The 24,537-nt window shown below is 43.5% G+C and overlaps 1 protein-coding gene across 3 annotated transcripts in view; it reads left to right on the top strand.

The window, feature by feature from the left end:
• The first annotated feature begins 1,894 nt into the window (after positions 1–1,894).
• Positions 1,895–24,537, top strand: part of Slc7a2 (solute carrier family 7 member 2) — a 59,773-nt gene continuing 37,130 nt past the window's right edge. For 2 of the 3 annotated variants that reach the window (XM_041644457.1, XM_041644455.1), the window contains exon 1: positions 1,895–2,042. The gene's annotated coding sequence lies outside the window, so the exon portion shown is untranslated. Of the gene's footprint in view, positions 2,043–17,023; positions 17,108–24,537 lie in introns of all 3 variants that reach the window. The other variant, XM_041644456.1, reaches the window with a different exon arrangement.

The raw sequence follows: 24,537 nt of genomic DNA, 5'->3' as shown, positions 1-24,537 counted from the left end.
AAAATCTATGGAGGTGACAGGCCAGTGAGTCCAAGACAGTATAAAGAATTTGTAGTAACATAGTCCTATTATCCCAACACTTGGGATGGGGGACAAGGTCATTTTGGGCTACATAGTGAATTCCAGGCAAGTCTGGATTACTTGAGTCCCTGCTTTAAAATTAATAACTGCGGAGCAGACAAGATAATACACAATGTCTGCTCAGAGTCACACTAAGGGGCTGTATTCATGGGAGGAAGGGTTCTTCTCAGGCAATGGGCAGTATTTCAATATTCTAGCACTTTGGTTGGTTGTTCCAAAACCTTTGGGTTTCATCTGATGGGATACCTATGTAGGTCTCCTATCTGGATGAATAGACAATGACCTTATTACTTTAGTGGGAAATAAGTTCTGCAGTGCAAGTTGGTTGTTTTTATCCTGGAACGAACTGTGCAAGAAGCACAGGTTACTAAGGGTCAAACTCCTGAAGGTCTGAGTCTTCGTATTAGAGAGTGGAATTCTCTAGAGTCCCGTCGTATGACCTGAAATAGATTGTTGCATTCAAGGCTTGTTAGGGACAACCCTTCAGTCCTGCTTGAAGGCAGCAATGGACTTGCCCTGATCCCAATCCACCTCAAGTCAAAAATCAACCTTGTTGTGAGGTTAGAATGACTCAGCGTGACTCCATCGTGGAATGATAGCCACAAAAACTTCTATTTTAAAAATCTAAGTGATTTTTTTTTAAATAATAGATCCATTGTCCTTATAAAATCGATGAGAAATCTTGAGGTTTGTGATGTATGGGTCTGAATTTGAATGGGCATTTGGGGTCAGCGTCCCTTTGTATCAATTCACTAGATGCCACTAAGACGGTTTGCATAGAGAATCTGTGATCAAATGTGGGAGGTCTATGCTGGTGCCTTTTATTGCTTAGCACATTTACTCTACCAGTTTCTTCACTGTCGCTATGTCCCATAGACCTGGAATTCCTCTCTGAGAACTGTGGATACACGGAAACTGCTAACAGAAGTTGTGTGCATCACCAGTCTGGAGCAAAACCCGCACTATTCAGCATGCTTTCTCTGAAAAGTATGCTTTAAAAAAGAATGCTTAGAAACTCGACTAAACTTATGTAGTGCATCACGTGAGCGGTCACGTGACTAACGCTATTAGTAGTTGAGTCAAGAGCCCTTCACCACAATATAAAGCTGAAAAGGGTAGCACTTCCTAGTAAACCATAAATATATACAATAATCAATTCTAGGCCAATGTTCTGCTTCGTTTCGTGCTAAAATCAAAAGTTTCACATTGTAACTTTAACGTTGTCAGAGATTCCTAAAGTAAACAAAATAGCATGGAATAAGAAAGCTTGATTGTGTAACTTCTGCTTTTGCTGGCTAGGAGATACCAAGTATCATTTTCTTATAAACCCACCCCTAAACAACCATGACTGCCTGCCTAGTCACAAGCCTGGAGTCTCCCAAGTTTTGATTTCATCAGAGGAAGTGGTACTATTTGACCAACGCTCCTGGTTTATTATCATCATCTACAATAATTACTTTTATGTTCCCAATTCTCAGTAAAAAGACACAAAGTCCTGCTTACAAGAACCTTCAGAAATGACCCTGAGATTGGGTTCTGCCAAGGAACAGGGGCCTTTTTCCCCCCCTGCCAAGCTCTGCCTTTCAGACCTACGCCCACCCAGGCCCCGGCCCTCCAGAGGCGCGGAGCCGGACACCGCCTTCCTCCAGCTCTGGCGCGCGGCCGTGACTAGCGCTCCCGGAGGGGGTCTCGAGCACGAGGGAGGGGAGGGGAGGGGCGGCCCCGCCCCAGGGGCGGCCCCGCCCCTCGCCCCGCCTCCCCGCCCCTACTCAGTGGGGCGCCCACGTGCCCAGCCCGCCTTGCGCAGCGCGGCGGCGGGAGCTTCTGTCTGAGCGGACCTGGAAGGTGGCGGCGGCTCCTCTAGCCTTCTCCCGCTTGGGATCCCCAGCGCACTGCAGCCGCTTGCTCGCCGGTCCCCGTCCCCGTCCCGGTCCCCGTCGCGCGACCGGAGCGCTGCCCCAGTAAGTTGCAGAGAGTGCGCCGGGGCCAGAGGGGAAGCGGTGGGGCGCGGGCGTCCAGGCCGAGTCCAGCTGCGCGCAGCTGCCCGGAGGAGAGGCCGCGCTCCGGGGACTGGGGAGCTGAGCGTCCGGGGTACAGCGGGCAGGGGCTGCAGCCTCGGACCCTCGTCCTCCGGGCTGCACCCTGGGCTGCCACCCTCCTCTTCTTGTTGGCCTCCGGTGCCGCTGGCTGACTCGCACTCGAGGCGGGCATGATCCACGGCGGCCACGCGGGTCGTAGAACTTGGAATAGGGCCTGACACTGTGGCTCCGCTAATGTCCATAGTCAGTTTAGTTCCGGGGGACCCTCAGTATCTCTCTTCGGGAGGGCAGCCTGCCTCCACACCCTGTACACGGAGTGGTCCCCCGAAGTCTCCTTTCACTCTCTTGGGAATCTTGGTTTAAATTTGGAACAAGGCTTGGATCGCTAGAAGTCTTTTCCCATCCTGCTCTGGATCTGGTACGACAGGTAAAATGACCCACTTGGGCGTGGGGGAGTTTGTATCGCTGTCTTAAAGTAAATGGGTGCAGCATTAAACGCTTGAGTTGTTCTGTGCCTCTTAATCCCGTTTCAGGAAGCCTTCAAGCCTTGATTACCTTAAGACCATCGCTCCAGGTTGTAGGTTCCACTAGTCTCTTCCACCTTCTCTTGCCGCATACAAGCAGTATGTGGCATCAGGTAACCCTGTAGTTACTTCAAAGAAGTAGGCTCAACAAGAGTCGAACGGCCACAGAAGGCTCTCAAAGTGGAAGCTGCCTACATGCCAGAAGTCAAAGAGTTAATCCGATTCAAACCCTAAACTCTGTAAAACTGCCTTCAAAAATCAAAGACTCCTTTGGGACTGAAGAATTCTATCCATGTGGATCAGTTCTTTGCGAGAATGGAACTATCAGAATCTAGGGCTTGGGCCGTGTAGTTAAGTATGTTTGGCCTCTAACGTCATTCTTTTAAGACTTGGTTTTCTTTTCCACCTCCATATTAATATTTATCTTCACAGTAAAGCGAAACATTTTATTTGTTGTCTCTGGCTAGGGACGGTGCAGGTGAAGAATACCCTATTGTTATATATGCTTTTTATGCTGTTCGATCTTTTTTTTTTCTGATCGCACCAAAGTAGCATGAAGAAATGAATGATACATCGGCTCAGAAAAACATTTTTTCCCTTGCTTTATGCTAAAGAGTTGCTAGCTGGCTACTGTCCAGGAGTGAATCTTGGAGGCAGCATTACGTGTGTTTGCATTTTTCCGGCTTTCTCCTTTGCTCACCACTCTCCTTCCCTCTGTCTCCTGATGAGTGAATGTCATTTCCCTTAAGGCATTTTAATCTTCTGGGATGTGTCGCGAACTTGAAGATTAATCATACTAGAGCATCTTGGAACCTGCAGAGATTCAGTTTGCAGAATCCTGAGCTTCACTTTGTCGCCAAAGCCCTGATTCCAGTCTCCAGTTTTTGTCGCTAGGCTTAGAGTTAATAGCCTGGAAAGAGGAATGACAGGGAGGAGAGCAATATGGTAGCTGTGGACATTTTTAAAGTCTGAGAATTTGGCCTGGAGCTGGTGGTGCACGCCTTTAATCCCAGCACTCAGGAGGCAGAGGTAGGGGGATCTCTGTGAGTTCGAAGCCAGCCTGGTCTACTAGAGCTAGTTCCAGGACAGGCTCCAAAGCTACAGAGAAACATTGTCTCAAAAAGGAAAGAAAGAGAATCTGAGAATTTGTTGAGCTTTTTTTGTTGTTGTTTATTTTTTTAATTTAATTTTTTTGTTTTTGTTCCATATTTCCAAGTCTCTGGGCCCCTTGAGCCCTCGTATCTGGAAAGTTTTGAAGCTGGGGTTTCCTCGCTGCCAGCCTCTCACCTTTGCAGAGCCATTTGCCTCCTCTCCCTTCTAGGTGATTCAGTGCCCGCCTTTTGTGTTCTTCTGTCTTTTAGTTTACGTCAGTGTTATTTCTTCTGCCTCTCTTAGCCAGAGACCCTACTGGAAAGTGGCTATTTCTCCTTTTTCCAAATGTTCTTCTCTTAAGGTTTTCTCTGGTAAGGTGTCTAACAGACTTCATGTTGCTCTTTTTTGTTACATTTGTTGGTTCCTGTTGGTGTGTGGCGGCAGTGAAGGTGGTGGGGAATGGGGGAGTTCAGAGCCATCTCCTTGTTTTATCTCAATGCCTTGCAGGGGCAGCTTTCAGGACAGAATCTGGAAAATACCCTCATGCTGCTGTTTGCTTCATTTTCCCCCAGATATAGTAGAAACATGATCTTGAAGTCTGGTTTCTTTTTTTATTTGATTTTTCGAGACAGGGTTTCTCCGTAGCTTTTTGGTTCCTGTCCTGGAACTAGCTCTTGTAGACCAGGCTGGCCTCGAACTCACAGAGATCCGCCTGCCTCTGCCTCCCGAGTGCTGGGATTAAAGGCGTGTGCCACCACCGCCCGGCGAAGTCTGGTTTCTTAAGAGATGACTTTGTGGTGCCAAATATTTAGAAGAAAAGGAAAATTTTCAGTTGAATGTGTTTCTAAGCTTTCGTGTTCGACACTGTGTGCCAAAGGAATGCTTCACAGCCGGGTGGTGGTGGTGGCCGTGCTGGCGCAGGCTTCTAATCCCAGCACTCACTCAGAAAGCAGAAGCAGGTGGATCTCTGTGAGTTCAAGGCCAACCTGGTCTACAAGAGCTAGTTCCAGTACAGGCTCCAAAGTTACAGAGAAACCCTGTCTCAAAAAACCAAAATGTTTGAATCTATCGGTCAGAGACCGTAGGACTCGTTCTATGGAACGCTTTAAAGAATTGCATAAATAAATAAAGGATTCAGTGTTTTGGTACAGAATATATAATACAGACGAGCCAACAAAAATAAAGCACATGGGACAAAGTAGCTAAAAAAAAAAAAAAAAGGGAAGGCTTCACCATGCAACTGAAAAGCTGAGGGAGCTGACCTTACATTATACCTGTCTAAACACCTTAGCAAATTTAAATGTTTAGCTTCTACTGAACCTTTAGGAAAACATCCAGAACTCTATCGATAAAACCTTGAGCAATAATAAAAATCCATGAAACGCTTCCTCGTGGTTTTCTATTTCAAAAATTTGTTCTTCTGTTCCCTCACCTGGTAAGACCTAACATGTGCTCAGAGTGTCTTTATCGTAAAATAAATAGGAATGGTTCCAACAACTTGAGAAAATGTGTCGTCTGTCTCCTAATGCTTTCATGCCTTCACTCAAAGTTTCTTGGGTTCCTACAGTACACTAGGCATGTATTGAGTGATCCAAAACTAGTTACTGCCATAAATAGTGGTGGGATTCTGTAATCACTTTTGCATTTGGGAAACTCTTGGTGGACTTTAAAAAATAGTTTATTGTTGTTAACTGTATAAAAATAACAAATCTCAGCACATTGGCTTCAGCATTGTGCTGCATTGTGACATATGACGATGGTGTTGCCGTTTCGTTATCAAAAGCATGTATGCTGGGTATACAAATCTATGTTGATCTGCTCATACATCCTTTGGCCTGCTTTTCTGGCCCTTGACTTAGAAGTGGTAGCTATAGCTGCGGAAATGAGAGTGCTACTTTGTTAGAACCAAAGCCAGCGAGACTCCCTTTCCAGCAGGCAATCCCAGCTCCGTCTATTTGTTGTTCTTGTCTAACTCAGTAAGCGTAACTGCTTTGTGTTATGGTGTGGGGGTAGGCAGCATACTACACTTTTTGTGTGCTTGTGGACACTTGTAGATAGTTGTCGATGATAGGTGTCAGTTTCTGAAGACATCCCCTGCCCTTATGGCAACATTCTGACTGGTAAGTATGGTTAGTATCAATTTAAAAAACTATCTGAGATAGTGTGGCTTTTGTTTAACAGACTGGATTTTAATGTGTGAGTCGTGTGTCTTCTCCGTTCTTATTGCAGCTTTCAGTTTGGATCTCCATCCTTCTAGAGAGCTGTGGCTCCTCACTGTACTAGGTGTGGATGTGGATACAATATGTTGTCGGAAACCTTGGGTTTTCTTAACGAAGGGTTTGATTCACCTGAAGCTGGCTCTTCACGATAAAGGCTGTTGTGTGCTCTCTTTTGGGCTTTATGCTTATCTGCCTGTAAAGGAGCAAAGATAGGAGTTAAATAGGTGCAATGAGCCTAAGAATGCAAAGCAGTCCTGCACGTGCTAGCTGGGTAGGAAGGCACTGGTATGCTGTCTCCTCTCTTCAGAGCTGACCCTGAGCAGAGACCCTCCAACACAGAAGGAAAGAACGGCCCCGTGACCTTTCCTGCAAGAATCAATTTCATTAAAAAAAAACTTATTAAACAATACATACTAAGGGATGTTTATGGCCCCTGTTGGTTCTTGCTGGCTGTTCCTCTTCCTTCCTGAACTCATGCTGACTTTGAGACTCCAATTGTCATTCCATGTCTAATACAGTACTTCTCAGCACTTCTCTTGGAGATGCCTTTCTAGTGGCCTCTGCTGGGCACAGCACAGAGAGCTTGGTGCCCTGTCACCCAGGGGTGCAGAGCAATACCAGAGTTAAGACGCTCACTTTAGTTTAGTCCTTTGCTGGGTGGGAGGGATGTTAGTTCATATTTAAGAGAACTGGCTTTGTTGTTCTTAAAAACAGGCATTTTCTTTTATGACGTCTGGTAATAAAGTCTTAAAACTCACTTGTTATTAATTTTTCTTTTTGTGGGCAAAAAAAAAATGGTGTTTGAGCTGCTACCTTGATCGTAATAGGGAGATAACTGTGAGGATTTCTTGCTTTAGCTGTGATATCTACTGGTGTCAGCTTGGCAGTGATGATGGTGCTGCTCACTGGCAGAATTAATGGCTATTTTATATTGAACCAAAAGAAAAAATTAGAGTGTCTCTCCAATTTCAGCAGCATTTATTTGATATGAATTTGGAGCAGATTTTCTAAATGCAGTATAATTTTTAAAAAAATAAGAAATAAACTTAAGATGTGTTGCCCACCACGTGTGGCGCCTCTGGTTCTTTCCCTGCCTGCAGTTCCTGCTGTACGGTTTATAAAAGGTCTGCATTCCCTGCAATCAGCTTCATATGCTTCCGAAGTTAGCATATCAAATGTTGTTATCTAGTCTACATAAAACTTGCGCTATTTAATAATGATACAGTAAGCCAGGTGACCGAGTGCCGTTTCCTAAAATCAGTGCCCCCTTAGATTAAAGATTTGCAACTTCGATCCCAAGAGTATCCTATGTGACAGTCTGTGTGGAGTTTTCCATAGGTGTAGTTCACAGAATGCTTGTAATTTGCCCTAGCAGTTGTTCTGATTTAAAAAATAAAATAAAATAAACTTCAGAGCTGACCTTGGTGGAGCACCTTCATTTCCCAGCCCAGCCCGGGGAAAGGCAGAAACAGGAAAATCCAGTGAAAAACTCATTCTGATAGTTTGTATCAACTTGCACATGAATTCCCCTGGGAAGAATGTGTTTCTGAAACTCCAGGTTGTCCTGTGCAGCAATGTTGCCTGCTTTGTGGGCCTACTTTCCACACAAGGAACATTTGTTCAGGGGAAGAAAGAAGAACCTGTGGCCACAGCAACTCCTCTGCACAGCAGTGACTTGTGACATATCTGATGGAACTTAGAGATATATTGTGATAAGTTTTTATCCACCCATCCCACACAGTTCCCTTTTCCGTATAAAATAATGCCCCTTCCTGGCCATCTTGTTTGAGTTTTCTGAACATACGGGGTCTCTACTTTGATTCAGTAGACAGCTAGAGTTTCTACAAATTGGGATAAGAATCCCACAATACAGAAGCCATTCTTGATGCCTTGGGAAGGAATCTGAAGAGGTTCTATTGAGTCTGCATGGGGCAGTTTTGATCATGCGTTCTGTCTCCTTGCCGATTTAAGATGATCTACAGGTTCTGAGGGGGTCAAGTCATAGCAGATGGGGACTCACTGTAAGATCAACTGGTAGAAAGATGAGGTTTCTCTGTCCCCTGTAGTTGATGTGGTCGTCAAAGCAGACAAGATTATACAGAGCAGCCTGGGGTTTAGAAATGGGCTTTTCCAGGGGGAATCACACCCAGCTGGATACAGCTATCAGAAAGAGTTTTCATAGCATAAGGACGACTGGCCTCTTTGTGGCATGTTGAAAGTGTTATGGCTCCCTGGACTCTCCGTCTTTATGGTCTTTTCTCCAAATTCCCAGATTCACATATTTCAGTATGATTCCGGTTCAAGAAGTGAATTTGGTTCAACTTTAGCAACATATAGTCTTGTTTGAATGTTTGTCATTACACCCATCAGCAGGTCCACCAAGAGTGGGTAAGAAGGATACATAATGTTGGAACATCTTTAAAATGACATTGAGATCCATCTTCCTGGTGCACTGTACATTTGATGTAGAAATTGTGGAAATCGCTGGACTTTCGTAAACTTGTTGAATCAAAGCCTAACTAAATGCTAGTAGCCAGGAAGGCATGCGTGGCTGGAGTGAGTAACCAGTTTGTAGCAGTCCCTCGTCACATTTGCTTAATAAATAATGTGCTGAACCAATGGCAGCGAGCCCAGAGGGGGCTATTTACAGTCAGTTTCTCTGCTGAAGTCCATCTTTTGCAGTTTGTGTGGTTGGGATTTGTAATATTTGGTTAGGGGGGTGGAAGAGAGAAAGAAAAGGCCCTCTGATGTACTGCAGTTGTGACCCAGAGCTCACGTAGGGGGAACGAGTCTTGTATGGATGCTATTCATCAAGAAAAGAGCACCGAGTACATTTGCATGCCACTGAGGAACAGTAGTGGGTGTTGATACAATTTGTAGTACTCGCTGTGTAAACACATCCTAGGCTGGTGCCGCGTTAAACTCCTGAAACTGAACAATTCACATGCAAAAAGAGTCCTATCCTCAGAGGATTCGTGCATGAGTAAGGCTTATCTGCCCCAGGTGCGGTTGGTTTTATCACATAATGATTATAGTAGTTGGTTTTGTATCCCAAAGTCTCCAGTGGCCTTAAAGCTGTCTTGTGAGAAGTGTCTGCAGCTTCCCGGTGTTCATTTCTAGCATCTTTCCCCATGGGCAGTTACTGAGTTCCTGGCACTGATTTCTGTCCCAAGCACAGCACTGAACAAATGTGGGGAGAAAGAAAGCACCCGAGAATGACATTTTAGAATGTTCTGTAAGCTCAGAAATCAAGGTCTTGAAAGATAGAACGTCAAAAATTGAGACAGTAGATCCATTGCAGAACCTAAGAATTTAGGTGGAAGTACCGATTCGTTTCAGGTGATCTTGCTTTTGTGAAAGAAAACTATAAATTGCTAAAATGCACATTTCATGTGGAATTTTGCAGGCGGGAATCAAATTACAATACCCACTTAAAAGTTTTTAGATTCTAAAATTTTCTTAGAACCTAACATGCATGCATATTTTAGCACAGTGGAATTTTGAGGATGTGAACAGTTTTAATAAATGGCATACTTTACAAGAAAATGAAATATATATGGTTAATCTGGGGGGAAAAGAGACATTTTAAGTATGAGTTCTAAACCATTAAAGTCAGTAAGAGTTAAGCTTCATAAATAGCACTTTTGAACAAGGGCTATTTGTAAGTGCTTTTGTGTTAGCTCAAAATAAAAGAAGAAAGCTGTGTGGGTTTTTGCCTTTCAGATTATCCTAGGTAACATCAGGTTTGCACTTAGTTCAGTGACACAAACAGAAAAAGAGCAGACTTTGCATAAAATTTCTGTTGATAGTGCATGTTAGCCTGGCTGAGATGGATCACATGAACTTTGTGCATAACGAACAGCATATTTACATTGTTTGGATCTTTTATCTTTCCTGCCACAGATTACCAGAGAGATAGGAAGAGCAAACAGCCCAGCACTGTCACCTTAAAAGTTATCTTTGTAAAGTATTTAAAATACTCTTCAATTTTTCGGCCTCTAGGTATTTTCCGTGCCTTCTCTACTGCTATTTCACTGAACTACCAGAAGCTGTCTTAAATTACTCTGCGTAGAGATTTTCAATTTTAAGGCTGGATGTGATGGTGTGTGCCTATAGAATCTCAGTGTTTGGGAAGTGGAGACAGGAAAGTCAGGAGTTCAAGATCAGCCGCAGCTGCAGGAGATCTTGTCTCAATTCCCCCGTCTCTTAAGTTTAAAATTGCTTAGTGTACTTAACCATTTTGCCCATCTGTGGACGGCCAGCACCAGCCTTTCATAGTGTTTAGCTTTCATGGTGTGCGGTGGGGAAGGCCACAGAGGGTGGAGGTACGTGAAGGCAGAATAAGAAATATTCCCAAAGTGCAGGCTGTGGTGGCATGGTCCTGGGATACCAGCGTTAAAGAGGCTGACGCAGGAGGATTTTGAACCCAAGGCCAGCCTAGGCTACATAGCAAGCTTTTTGTCTCCCCAAAACAAAAATGATGTTCCTGAAGTGGAATAGCTCTCCTGGAGGGGAGTGTGGAAACCAGCTGTCGTCTTTGGTATTAAGAGCTGTACCACTTTTGAATTTATATTCTAAGAATGAGCCTTTATTACGTGACACAGAATCTTAATGCATTTTGTGTCAGGTCCAGAGATAAGGAAGGTTGAATTAACTATGATTCCACTTCTCATTTGTTTGCTTGAATCAGTATTTAGTTTCTTTTCCAGAGTTGGTGGCAAAGTTATTTCATTGAATTAAGTATAAGGGAGGAACAAAAAGAATGCAGAAACTGCCATTTGTTTCTTTTTGTCTAGTATGTGTAGAATAATTCATTAAGAAGTCCCATCTGCAGTAATTAATTACTGGACTGAGATTCACATGTCTTTTAGTTTTTAGTTTGTTTTCATCTTTGAGACAAGGTTTCTCTGTGTAGCCCTGGCTATCCTAGAACTCACTCCATAGACCAGGCTAGCCTCAAACTCACATAGCTCCACCTGTCCTGCCTCCTGAGTGCCGGAATTAAAGTTGTGCACCATCACTGCCTGCTAGATTTGCACACCCTCAAAGATGAAATATTCAGTATTGCGCGTTAGCGGTAGTGAATTATGAGACTGCTGGCTCGGAAGCGGTCTATTACACCCATGTCAAGCAGAGTCGTGCCTGGCTCCTCTGCAGGGATGTGCATACTGTAAGTGTGAGCAGGCTGTGGGATGTGGGCAGATGTGTTTGAAAAACAGTCACATTTCTAAAAGATAACGGACGGTTGAGGATGTCTGCATCTGTAGGGAAAAGTCAATGTTTTAATGCCCACCACTGCAGTGGTGGTTTTCCCCGCCTCTTTTCTCTACTGCCTGGGAGGACAAGGGAAGTTAGAACTTCAGAAGTGTGTTTAAGTTCCCACTCTGAAGGAGCAAGTGATCTGTCCTTTCCTATCTGATCCTTTCCTGTCTGTTATTCTGTAAGATTTCCCCTCTCTGCTGTGATCTTTCTGAACACTTGGTGCTTGATGCCACCTCTGCATTAGAGGCCCTGGCATACAGCGGGGGCATTCCTGGCGGCTTATGACTGTGGAGGGCTGACATCAGGCCCCAGGTGGTTCCCTTCTTCCCCCTCCTCCTCCTTCAGAATTAAATGAGTAGCCTAGCTAACCTGAAGCCTAATGGTCATTAGTATCTGACATGTCAGGGCTGGACCCTCTCTGAGTGTCCCCGTCAATAATACTCTGTTATCCTTGATCTGGAGATGGTGTTTTCTGTGCTCCTGTGGCACTAGGGAATCTGCCGGTATGGAAGGGTCCCATCCTCATCACCTACTCCTCCTTCCTCCCTCTGTTTTCTCTCCACTGCTTTCCCTCCGTCCTGACTGTAGATGCTACCCCTGGAGTCCCAGACAGCCTTTTTAAGAGTGTAATAGCGAATAAAACTGAACATGGGAGGAGGGTACATTAGCCCTTTAGACAGTTGTTGTCTCCATCAATTTATGCCATCGTGTTAACTTGTAAGGCAGATTTCTAGTTCCTCTGGAGAGGGTTAGTGATGGGGCTTCCGGACTCCCTCTCGGCTCTCAGTGTGGGTGGTTGCATCTGTGATCTGAACACATTGTGCTTGAGTAACAGTTACCAGACATTGAACTTTTCCCCTGCTACTGTATTTGTTACTGTTGCCGTTGTTTACAGACTACCAAGGACTCACTGGCTTACCCCCCTGTTTTGGGTACTCTGTCTCTTTAGAGAAGTGCTGTGTCTGGTGAATAGTTCATACCATTTGCATCTACTGGCAGGTTATGTCTTCGGTCAGGTTTTTCAAGGACAGCAATCACTTCATAAAGACCCGCTGACCCAAAACATCAGACCTACTTACTGGGGAGGGGGTAGGGAAGCTCATCCCAGCTTAGACTCTTGAAAGCTCAGATTAGCGGGAGAACTCATACTGGACACTGAAGCCCGTGTCCTTTCCGAAAGCTGCCCGATGCCAGGCTGTGGCGTGCACACCTGTTACCTCCACAAAATAATCTGCTCCCCTTAGAGGAAATGACCTCATTTAAGAGTCTTTGACTGGTTGGCTTAAAGGTAAATTTTAAACATTTTAGAAAGTAAGTGTGGCCGGGCGGTGGTGGCGCACGCCTTTAATCCCAGCACTCGGGAGGCAGAGGCAGGCGGATCTCTGTGAGTTCGAGACCAGCCTGGTCTACAAGAGCTAGTGCCAGGACAGGCTCCAAAGCCACAGAGAAACCCTGTCTCGAAAAACCAAAAAAAAAAAAAAAAAAAAAAGAAAGTGTGTGTGTGTGTGTGTGTGTGTGTGATTGTGTGTACGTGTGTGTTGGCTTTTAATTTTGTGATACTATAATTTTAGGCAAACAATATAAAATCTTCTATCTGAAACTTTTTTAAATATCCAATTCAGTACCGTTAAGTACATTCATATTGGTGTTCAACAGCTTTCCAGTGCTTTTGAATCCTGAATAAAAAAAAAAAGAAAGAAACTGTACCAATTAAACAGCCCCTGGGGTGGGGTGGCAACCATTGTCTTATTTTCTGTCTTGATGAGTGTGTCATAAAAGTATTACTTGTCCTTTTGTGACTGGCTTATTTCATTAGCAGAGTGTCCTAAAGGCTTATTCATGCTTTACTGTGTGTTGGAATTTGTTTTCTGTGTTATATGTGTGTCTCTCTGTGTGTGCGCACGTGCACGCGCGTGAGCACGTGCGTGTGTGTGTGTGTGCGTGTGTGTGTGAGTGTGTGTGTCCTTACATCTGTGTGCTTGTTCATGTGGAAGCCAGCTGTCATTCCTTAGGCTGTCCGCTTTGTTTCTGAGAGTCTCTGACTGGCCTGAAGCTCACTATGTAAGTGAAGCCAGGAAGCCCTGGGAATCCACCTGTCTTTGCCTCGCCAAAACCATAATTACATGCGTGTGCTAGCGCACCACTTTTTAACATGGTCTTGGGATCAAACTCAAATCCTTAAACTTTCAAGGCAGCACGATATCAACTGAGCTCCCAGAATTTGCTTCCTTTTTATAGCTGAGTATTATTATTTTATGATATTAATACTCCACATTCTATTTTCCTTTTTTATTTTTTATTGTTTTTATTGAGCTATCTATTATTTCTGCTCCCCCCTCTTCCTCTCTCCTCCCCTTCTACCCTTTCCCATGGTCCCCACACTCCCTATTTACTCAGGAGATCTTGTCCTCTTCTGCTTCCCTTATTTACCCTCTTAAACATCCTCTTACACAGGGGCTCTTCCATTTGTGAACACTGCTTCCATGAGCACAGACGTGTAATTGTTTCCTGGAGACCCCGGGAAATAAAACTGCTGCATCATGTGGTGATTCTGCTTTTTAATTTTTCTTTTGGTTTGCAGCACTGGTTTCCAGAGAGGTGGTGCCATTTCCCATTCCCGCCAACAGCACGTCATCTCTCATTCTTATCCTAATCTCTGGAAGGCATTTTGTAGTTACAAATTTGCTCTACTGTCTCAAAAGCAAAAACAAAGCAAGCCTTTCACTTCTGTTCATACACACAGATTCAAAATCTTACTGGCTATTTTTCCAAGATTTAAAAGGTTTAAAAGATATCTCAGGATATCTTGTTCATATAATAGTGAACACCAGGACATGGGAGACTCTTAGGATTGCTTCATACAGATTGAATTTAAATATTAAACATTCACAATAATGTTGGTTTCTCTCTACATGAGTGTGTTCATTTCTTGAAGGATTGCTTGGCAGCAACAGCACCTCACACATCTGTGATCACAGAGTCTACTTCCAATTTAGCCAGACAGGAACATAAATGAATGAAATCCTTATGCAGTATAGTAAGAAATTTGTGGAACTAGGGTGAACCAGAGACCAATCAACCTAGAAAATACTCTGTGTCCTACAACATACATTTCACCCTGGGAGCAGTGACTGATAAACAGTTGTAAAGAAATCAGTGCTTCTAAGTCTGATGATCCAAGACTGTAAGTCTAGCAAATGGAAAGGTTGGGCAGGAGGATCTGCCTGTGCAAGTTAGTAAAATCCTGTCTCAAGATAAGATGTGCAAACTAGGATATAACTCAGTGAGTTGTCTAACATGCACAGAGACCTGGGTTGATCTCCAGCACTTCATAAAACCAGGGCAAGAGGCTGAAGCAGGAGGGTTACCCATCCAGACCAAGCTGGAATACCTAGTAAGATTGTCTGGAAAGAAAACAACAAGCACAAAACCAAGAATTTGTTTAGATGGTAGCCCAGTGTCAAATGCTACATGGACCAGACCAAGTGAATAAACAAGAGAGCATTTTCTTCTAGTCTCTGGAGAAATGATTTCCTATCTTATTGTGGGCACACTGGCAGAACCGTGCGCCAACGCCTGCTCTTTTGGATTAAATACAACCACAGGGATAGAGGGGAAAGGGGAGTGAAAGGGAAATTACAGGTAAACAGTTGACCCAAATAGGTTATTGCATCAGTTGAACCTTTAAACTTAAAAAAGGTTTACCAAATCAATATTTACTTGATCTAAGTGTTATGCTGTGGTAATGACCCTTGGCCTTTTCCGGAGTCATCAGTGATGAGAGCATGGCTGTTGGTTTTTTAAATTCTCTATTCCCTGTGGTCTAACTGGACACAGGGATGGGGATGATGAGTGGGTGTGAGGTCTGGTGCAGTGTGTACTTTAGAGTAGGACCGTATCAGCTTGGATGTATGCAGAGACCCAGGGGCTGAGCCTTGCTTTAGCCAGCCACTGAACTGCCCTTAGATTTCAGCAACTGCCATAGCCAATGCCAATGTAGGGCTACAGAATCTCCTGTCCTGTGATCACACGACATCCCTGCCTGTTGTCACCCAACTCCTGCATTCTCTCATTGATCTGTAAGTAAGGACATGGTCTCCAGACTTAGACACCTGGCCTATCTCAATCACACTGTATTGGAATATTTCATAAGGACCTAAAAAGATGGGGCTAGAGGAAGGTGTCCATTAGGGAAAATTTTGAGTTCCTGCTACATGCCAATACCCAAAGTCCCTACCTTCTTGTAGCTTACATTCTACGGGTCTTTATACTGTGCCTCTCAGGTTCTGCCACATTGCGTTGTCCTCCAGGGTTAGACACAACTGAGATAGCAAGGAAATGAAGAAAAGATAGACACACACACGGAAATCACACAGTCAAGTGGAACAGGCTCTTTCGGAAAAACCCCCGCACCCTGGAAACTCAGCATGTTTATTAGGTAGAGTTGAACAGAGAGGCGGGGTATTACATATAGACAAGCCAGAAGGCAGGATTATTACATACAGACAAGGAGGCAGTGTTTGTGTTACACAGCGGGATCTAGGGGACTGGTGTAGCTAATCTCTGTGGGAGCGGTCTCTGCAGTGGGCTAGTCCTCAGGTGGTAAACATACCGAGGAAGGAAACTCGAGTGGACGTTGCTGCTTTTCCTACCAACACTCTCACTGTCTCCAGAGGAAGGCTTTGCCGACCTTTGAGCCTGAGGCTAATGGAATTCTTGACACAGTTGTGCGGATATCAACACCATACATTCCCTCAGGACTGTTTCCTCTCTCTCTGCACCCATCGACAGCAGTTGAGAAGTATAGGTGACGATTCTATGGGAAAATGTGAAATAATGCGTGAAACATATCAGATGCCGCTACCCTTTTCACCCATTTTGATCCCGTCAAACACATTCCTTCCGTGGATTAAGACAAAAATTGAATTACCCTAGTTTACTTCTAGGCATGAGACAAAGTCTCAGAAAACCCTTTGACCATAGGAGGTCCTTTGACCATAGGAGGTTCCTGATGTGACCAGTAGTCACTTTAAATAAAATCTGAACAAAATGAAATATAAGTGATGTGACCTGGAGGGCCAAGATATTTGCTCTGAGATAGTTTTTTTTTGTTTTTTTGTTGTTGTTGTTTTTTGGTTTTCGAGACAGGGTTTCTCCGTAGCTTTTGGTTCCTGCCCTGGAACTATCTCTTATAGACCAGGCTGGCCTCGAACTCACAGAGATCCGCCTGCCTCTGCCTCCCGAGTGCTGGGATTAAAGGCGTGTGCCACCACCGCCCAGCCCCCTGAGATAGTTTTGAATTCAGAAATATGTGAAGACTTGAGACTATTAGATATTTCAGAAGGTAGATTGGGAATGTGATGGCTAAACCATGAACTGTATACAGTGTTTCAGAAAGTACAATACAGTTGCACAAAAATCAGCAGGTTCTTTTTTGCAAAGAGCCTCATATTAAATCATGGAAGGATTTTACAGCCAGAAGAAATAGGATTTTAATGTATGGCAGCATTCTCGACATGATGCATTTCTAAATATTTTTCTTTATCTTTAAAGGTTGATTTACTACCTTGCTTGCCTGATAATTATCGCATTTCCTTTCTTTGGCCAGTTGTGGCTTTGAGCATTTTGACATTGAAAGGTTAAAATCTCATGCAGATGAAGTTTTAAAATTCCAATGCTTTTTCAGATATATTTTCAGTAGTGTCTTGATAACCTTCAAATGTCCTTTTATCAGCTGAGCGTTAGGTGGGCTGCCAAGAGTCTGGGCCCAGGAAGAAAAAAGTCTGCATTTGCTGGTTCTTTCCAGGTTATTTGGGGCAGAGCAGAGGCCAGATGTCTGATTTGGAGCACATTGTTTAATGGTGCCGAGCCTGAGTTTTATCATCTGCAGGTGAGTTGACGTGCTGAAAACTCAGTAACACACACACAGGTCAGGAGCCTAATGGACAGGAGGAACAGTGAAGACCCTCCACCTTTTCCAGTCTAGCCTTGCTGAAAAGTAAAACCAGCAAGAAAATTACCCTTTTCTCCCCATATAAGAATCTCAGATATGTATTCCTTTTATTTTTCTTTTCTTTCTCTCCCCTGCCTCACCCCCAAGTATCAGAGCTAAGGAAAACACTGTATCAGGTGCCACTGTGGACTTGGAGTTTCTCTGCTGCCGCTATACTGAGCTGGATGATGTAACCATTAGCTAACATTGGCCTCTCACCAAGCTATGGCGACAAGGTTCTTTCCTGAAGGCATGCTCTGGGTAGTATTTCGTCTCAGTTTAGAAGGCGTACGTCATAAGAGGACTATTTATCCGCAGAGAACTGCCTGTGCTTTGCCTTCTGGGCTGTGGGAATTAGCACTTTGGCCATCCTGAGCCCTCCGTGTTTCCTCAAGCTAGTGCCCATCCTGGGAGACATAGAAGTTCAGACTGCAAGTTTGCCTCTTGAGATGGTGCAGGGTACCCCAAGACTTCACCCACTGCAGCAAAATACAAGGGTTGCAAGAAAGAGGGGGACGGGAGAGGTTGTATTCACTGTTGGTTCCCCTGTATTGTTTCTAAAATGCTGATGCACATTAGAGCCTATTGCGGGCAGTCAGACAGAGTGGATTCTGTGTCCTAACTTGGTATCTGGTTTGTCAAGGTGCTAAAACAAATGATCATAGATTGGGGGCTCAAACCACAGACATTCATTTTCAATTCTGGAGGTTGAGAGTTCTGGGTGTCAGGATGATGGGGCTCTGGTGGGGGCTCTTGGCTTACATATGCTTCCTCCTCTCTGTGTTTCCATGGTGGAGGGAGAGTGTCAGCTCCAGGACTTACTAAAGACACACTGCATTATGGGGGATGGGAGAAATTCATTCACATGTCTCATTTAGCCCTCATTACCCCCAAACACCATCACACTGCATTATAAAAGTCAGGTGAATTTTGAGGATGCAGTCCATCCATAACACTTAGGTGGAACTTATCTCCCTGGGCTTTGGTTTTGTCAACAATATGATAGCAACTACAGTATAGAGTAGTTTTCGTATTGTCCTTAGGGTCCCCAAAGTCAGTGCTTCTTGATGAAGGTTGTTTGCATGGCCACACTAATGCGTTGGTCTGTATTTATAAACCTGTCTTCTGCTATGAATCTCTTAGAACTCTCTTAGGTTTTAAAGCAATGGCTAAGTTCTTTGTAGCCTTATCAAAGTCTCTCTTCTGTGTTCCTGCCCCGTCCCCCGAGCTCCATCCATCTAGGTCAGCCTTCACCCAAGGTGTGTGCTTGCTGACACCATCCCTGCCATGAACTTTGCCTCACATCCTCCAGACTCTTTCTTTTTTAGTTTTGCTGCTCTGCCTTGTCCCACTCATTCACATAAAGATGGCACGTGTCTTAAAAATGGTGAAGAAAAGAGTTTCTTTAGTTCTTCTGAACCAGAACAGGCGGTTTCTCATGCCATTACCCAGAAAGCTCAGCTTGCTTATTCTCTGCTATCTCTTCCCCATAAACCCTTCCAGATTGACACACAAGAGCCCCGTGGTTCTTTTGTAAGCCCTGGTTCATTTCCTCCCTGGAGGACATGATGAATTGAAATGTCTGTCCTTCTAACAGTAAACTTGGAGACTATATGTGTGTGTGTATATATATATATATATATATATATATATATATATATATGTGTGTGTGTGTGTGTGTGTATGAAAGAATATATATTCTTTCAAAAAATCATATTAATATATATGTTTTTTGAAAGAATTTGTGATTATCATGACATTAACATACTAAAGCTATAATATATTTAATTTTATGATACTTAGGTACTGTTGGATACCTCTTTTGGACATCAGGAAAGCCTCATGGAGAAATTAGGGTTTGAGAAATATAAGTCAAAGAATAAAAGGGTGTATGTATATAAGTAGAGATGAGTGTTGACTCACCCAATCCTCAGAGAGGTTAAGCGCTGATATACAGACTGGAGCGGAGACTGAATGCCAGGACGAGTTTATCCGTGGGCGCTCACTGAGGTGTTTGAATTGCATCAGTGAACAACTGGGGTTTCTGGGAGCTGAGGGTCCTGGGGTGAACTCTAAATTGAAGGATTGCAGCTCCAGGGGTACCCATGAACAACAGCAATAGTGGTATTTTCCTATGTGTAAATCTTTAAGAAAGAGGATATATATTTTTCAAAGGAGTCGCTGGTTTGCTACACTATTGTTGACCTGTGAACACAGAACTACTGTATAAAATTTGTAAAGTATCTGAAAAAGCTGGTCTTTCCTGCTATCTGCCCTGAGATAATTTAATGTGTTGCTGTAGCGCTGAGGTATTCGAGGTTGAAATGACCTTTTGTAAACCTGTCCTGGACTGAGCATATTTTTTAGGTTTGATTTTGAAAGAAAACCCAGTACCATAATGATATTTGTTCTTTCAGATTTGTTGATAGTATTGATTAGGCTAACATATGCAAGGTAACTATAATTCTCTTACTAATTCTATTCTCTTTTTTCCTTGAGCCTTTTAGAATACTTGCCATTTAGAAAGAAATACACTTAAAATATGAAGTTGTATATTTTGGTAGAAGGAGGACAAAGAAGTATTTATATTTCAGAAGAAAATGGAGGGAAATACTTGTAGGGGTTAGGCAATGCTAAGTGTACTTTGTGTTTTTCCCATGTAAGAAAAACAAAGGCGCTTGTGAATGACCTGTATTCCTTCTTTGTGACTGATGGTAGGGGAACAGTGTGTGTCTGTAGGAAATTTGCATCAGGTTGGTTTGGCAGGACATTGATAGCTCCTTTAGGCAGAGTTTCTATGTTGGTAGTTTGATTGGCGCCCCTAAGTAAAGAGTGTATTGGTAGAATCTGCTCTTCCAGCCCCATTAGGCCCCATCTCCACCATTTAGTGCCTCAGACACTCTTCCCTAGTCAGAGCACACAGTGAAGACAGCCATACAGAGACTTGGCTCAGGGTGAGGCAGTAGCCCCAGAGAGGGGTTCTGCAAGGGAAGGAGCCATGGCTCAGGGCTCCAGCCTCCTTTCAGCTCTCTGGCAGTGACTCTCTCATTAGCATGGGGTACTGGGATCTACTTGGCTCAGGAGGGAAGCTCAAGAGAAGCCTTGAAGAAAACCCAGCTCTTGTGTCCATGCCCAGAATGATGTGTTACTGGCACACATCTTCCTTCGCACAAGGAAGAAATCAAACCCAAATGTGGAGGCCGGCTGCCTTCGCTCTCCTGTTCAAGTGTTCTCTTCAGCACCTCTCATGGCAAAGCGCCGCCCTAAGGCCGGGCTTAAGGAATTGTGTTTGGAATGGTTTTTAAATCCTTCCAGTTCTCCTCTGCCTCAGCGCATGTGCCGTGGTGTGTGCAAATACAGTCAATCAATTCATTATGTTGGAATTGAGATTGCAAAGACTTACAAACCAGTAGGAATGCCTTATTAATTATAGCATTGGCTACAGAAACTCAGCTTCAGACAGGAAAGGGAATTAATTGTCTGGGCTATATCCAGGACCATAAGGGTTAAATGTGTTCAGCCACAGAAGAGAGCAACAAAGGTGGCTTGGAGTTTGCAAGTACCGTGTGTCCTTGGCTGTGCTACCCAGGTAAGTGACAAAGAAGAGATTGGGCAGAACGGTCATGACATTTTATCATGTGCCTTGTGTGACGTAAAAGAGAATTCTGTTTGTCCCAGGTGTCTACTTCCCAGTTTTAACCCAGGAATCTCCATGAACCCCTGAAGTGAAGAGCAGAGTCCCAGTGCCTCTGAGGGCACGGTGGCCGCTGGACTAGTACTAGCTAATGTCTTGTAAGGTACGGTCGCCTTTGCGACTTCCAGGAGGGGCCTGTCTCACCCTTTTCCGTGTCCAGATGATGGGAATGCAGACAGGGCTGCAGTCTGAAGAGCTCTGCGGACCATGAGGTTAATTTAAGGCTGAGTTGACAGGGGACAAGCTGTAAGGGGCTGGTGTCTCTGCTCTGCAGACCTCGGGCAGATGACCTGTGGGCCTGCATGACAGTGAAGTGAGCCCCTAGCTCAGATCCTGCTTTCCGGGGTTTTCTGTCATTGATACTGGAACACACTCCTAACACAGGAACTTTGTGGTAGAACTGAAGACAGGAAAGGGCTGAGTTTTCAATATAGGAGAATTTCAAAATCGTGAATAATGTTAAGACCAAAATGCATTGGCAAGCTCTTGGATGAAGATAAAACACTCAATACAGTGTTTCTAGGAGTTTATACTGAGTTCTTCTTGCATAAGAGCAGAACATTTGAAAGGTTGGAGGCTATTTTTTCTTTTTCTTTTTTTTTTGAGAGGCCTGAAATTCTATGAAAGCTGTGAACTGTATTCTGAATTTCCTGAGTTTATGTGTAAGTTTCCAGATGTTTGGGAGTTGTCTGATTAATAATTTCCTTGGAAATTTTTTTCCCAGCTTAAGGGAATGTGCAAGTTTTAAAGTGTTTATCCTGGGTTGAGATATATGTGGATTCTGCAGCTCCGGCTGAAACTTTATATGTCAGAACAATGTGATGCTTTGTTCATTTGTTTATTGTCTGTGTCCATGCTTACATCGCATTTCGGTCAGCACCTGGCTTTGTCCACCCTCCTTTCCTCAGTCTGTGTGTGGCAGGTGCATAGGAAACTGATAGAGTTTAGAAGTAGATTTAGTTAAGTGACCGATCCACATCGTGTGTAGTACTGACTGCTATATGTGTGTTCGGAATTTTTAAATTTTTATTTTTAACATCCATAACTGAAGAAAGTAAGTTGAAGCCTGCCATTATTATTATTATTATTATTATTATTATTATTATTGGTCAATTTGTCTCTAGTTGTTCGTTTTCTCTTCATGTATGTTGAAGCTGTTTTTTGTTTTGTTTTGGTTTTTTTTTTCGGGGGGGTGGATTTCAAGTCAAGGTTTCTCAGTAGCTTTAGAGCCTGCCCTGAAGCTCACTTTGTAGACCTGGCTGACCTCGAACTCACAGAGATTCGCCTGCCTCTGTACCCTGAGTGCTGGGACTAAAGACATGCATCACCACCTCTAGGCTTTCAAGAAGTCACATCTTGTTAGATGTGACTTCCCAATGTGAGGTTATGTGTTAGAAGCTTGGTCCTCAATGCAGCAAAGCTGAGAGGTTATAGGACATGAGAGGTGATGCAAGGCTGGAGTTGGTTAAGCCTTTGGAGCTATGACCATTGGAAGGTCAGTCCTAAAAGAGTTCTCATAAGAGGCTTTATATTCAATGTGTGCATGTGGCCTCTCCCTGCATCATAGCTTATTTTGCTGTGCGATCTCTCCCTTTGCTCATGGTCCCTACGTGTTGCCATCCAGATGAAGCTAACTGATGCTCCTGGGTTGAGTAAACCCTTCACGGGAAAAGTACTCACCCTGAAGTATTTTTGTTATCGTTTTTAAGAATAATTTCTCCATAATAAGTTGACTTTATTCTATTTTGCAAAGGGTCTAGTTAGAATTTTAGCCTTAAAATTTACTATATCGTATAAGGTACCATTGTTTTCATTATGCTTTTTCCTTTCTCTGTGTATTATTGGCATGTGACTGGCTATTTTACCTTTATTTGATATGGTTATAACATTGACTGATCCTTTTCCACACACCTGTGAAATTTCCATGTTCTTTTGATTTAATGAATCAGTCAGTAATGAGACATATAACTGAAAAATTTTAAATTCAGAGGATACTGTCTGATATCAATGGGCAATTTTTTCATTGATGTTTAATACTTTTGGTACTTTCATATCTCATTTTAGCAACTGGTTTGCTGTTTTGTTTTTTTAAGGTTTTTTATTTAACATAATTTCCACCGATTCTTTGGGAATTAACTAGTGATTTTTTTTTTTATGTGCTGTGTTTCCTACATCTTTTTAGTCCTCGCATTAATTGGGAGTTATTCCATTTGTCTTCTTCACCCGTGTGGATTACTTGCACTGTGTTCCTTTTCGTTTGGTGCTGGGAGCTGAGATTTACGGTGCACACTGTCCTGGCAGTAGAGAACAGGGACTGCATGGGCTCAGCTGCCCTTCTCTAGAATTTCTTCTGCTTTTACTCTGAGGATCTGTTTGTTTGTTTAATGTATTTGATTGGTTTTCTGTTTTGCTTCATATTCTTAAACAATAGTTTTGATCTTTTGCATTGTTATGCTCATCTGCTATTTCTGTTATCCAAAGTTTTAGGAAGGCTACCTAGTTGCTTTTGTTTGTAGTGCTTTATTGTGTAGTGTCCTGGTTTATTTTGTTGTGTTCGGAAATCCTGGTTGTAAGCCCATAATTGGCTTAATTGAATCTGTAGGAATGCTGAAGCTTTGAATTGAGTAGGCTTTCCTCCCAAGGGGATTTGCATTCGGGCCGAATATATGCTAAGGATCTGTTTTATTAGGTACACAAGCGTGCTGCTGACCTTGGCCACTTGGGTCCTGTTTCCATGCGTGGGAACAATCGTCTGGCTTCTGCCCTTGTCTTGCTCTCCGTAGATGTCTGACTCCTTATTAACTCTGTCCACTGTTCCTCTTCCACCTCCTTCATATTCATTTTGTCTCCCTCTTTCTCCATCTGCCTCCCTCCCTTCCTCTCAGGTCCCCCCACCTCTATCCCTTTCTCTTTTCCCTCCCCTCTTTGTGGCCCCTCATGGCCTTTTGCTGAATGCTGCTAAGCTGTGTTTTCATTTACTCAGAATTCAGTTGGGGTTTGTAGGCCCCTGCGGAGCATCCAGCCCACAGTACCTCTGGGGACAGAATTGCCTACATAGTTGATACATATTGATATATCATAGTTGCCTACATAGTTGATACATATTGATATATCATAGTTGCCTACGTAGCTGCCAAGCATCAATAGTCTGTGTCTGCTTCATACCTGCACTTGTGATATGGGAAAGCTGGCTTTATCCCCAGGATTTAACAGTGACAAATGTTTGTAAGATTTGGCCTCTGTGTCTCTTGACATTTGAAATACAGGTTGAGCATCCTTAATCTCAAACTCTGAAATCCCAAATCCTCTCAATCCAAAATTTATTGAGGTCAAAAGTTCCAAATTTCAGATATTCATACCAGAGGTGTGAATGTCAGTAAATATTCTAAAATCACTAAATCTCTCAGGTCTGAGACACTTCTGGTGTCAAGCATGTCAAAGAAGTGATGTGGCTGGTACTAAATTACCAAGCCCACAGAAGACTCTAGTGTCCTTTGTAGCCTGGTGCCACTAGACCAGTTTCTCTCCACCACTGGGTCCTGCACGCTAGTTCCCACAGCCGCTTATTATCAGTTACAATTGTTTGACCAATGTCTTAGGCTTCTTACTGGCTAGCTCTAACTATTAAATTAAC

The sequence above is a fragment of the Microtus oregoni genome, unplaced genomic scaffold (assembly GCF_018167655.1).
Source record: "Microtus oregoni isolate MIOR12 unplaced genomic scaffold, Mior012 000096F_ref0000112, whole genome shotgun sequence".
Taxonomy (NCBI): Eukaryota; Metazoa; Chordata; class Mammalia; order Rodentia; family Cricetidae; genus Microtus; species Microtus oregoni.
This window is presented reverse-complemented; position numbering and strand designations above follow the sequence as displayed.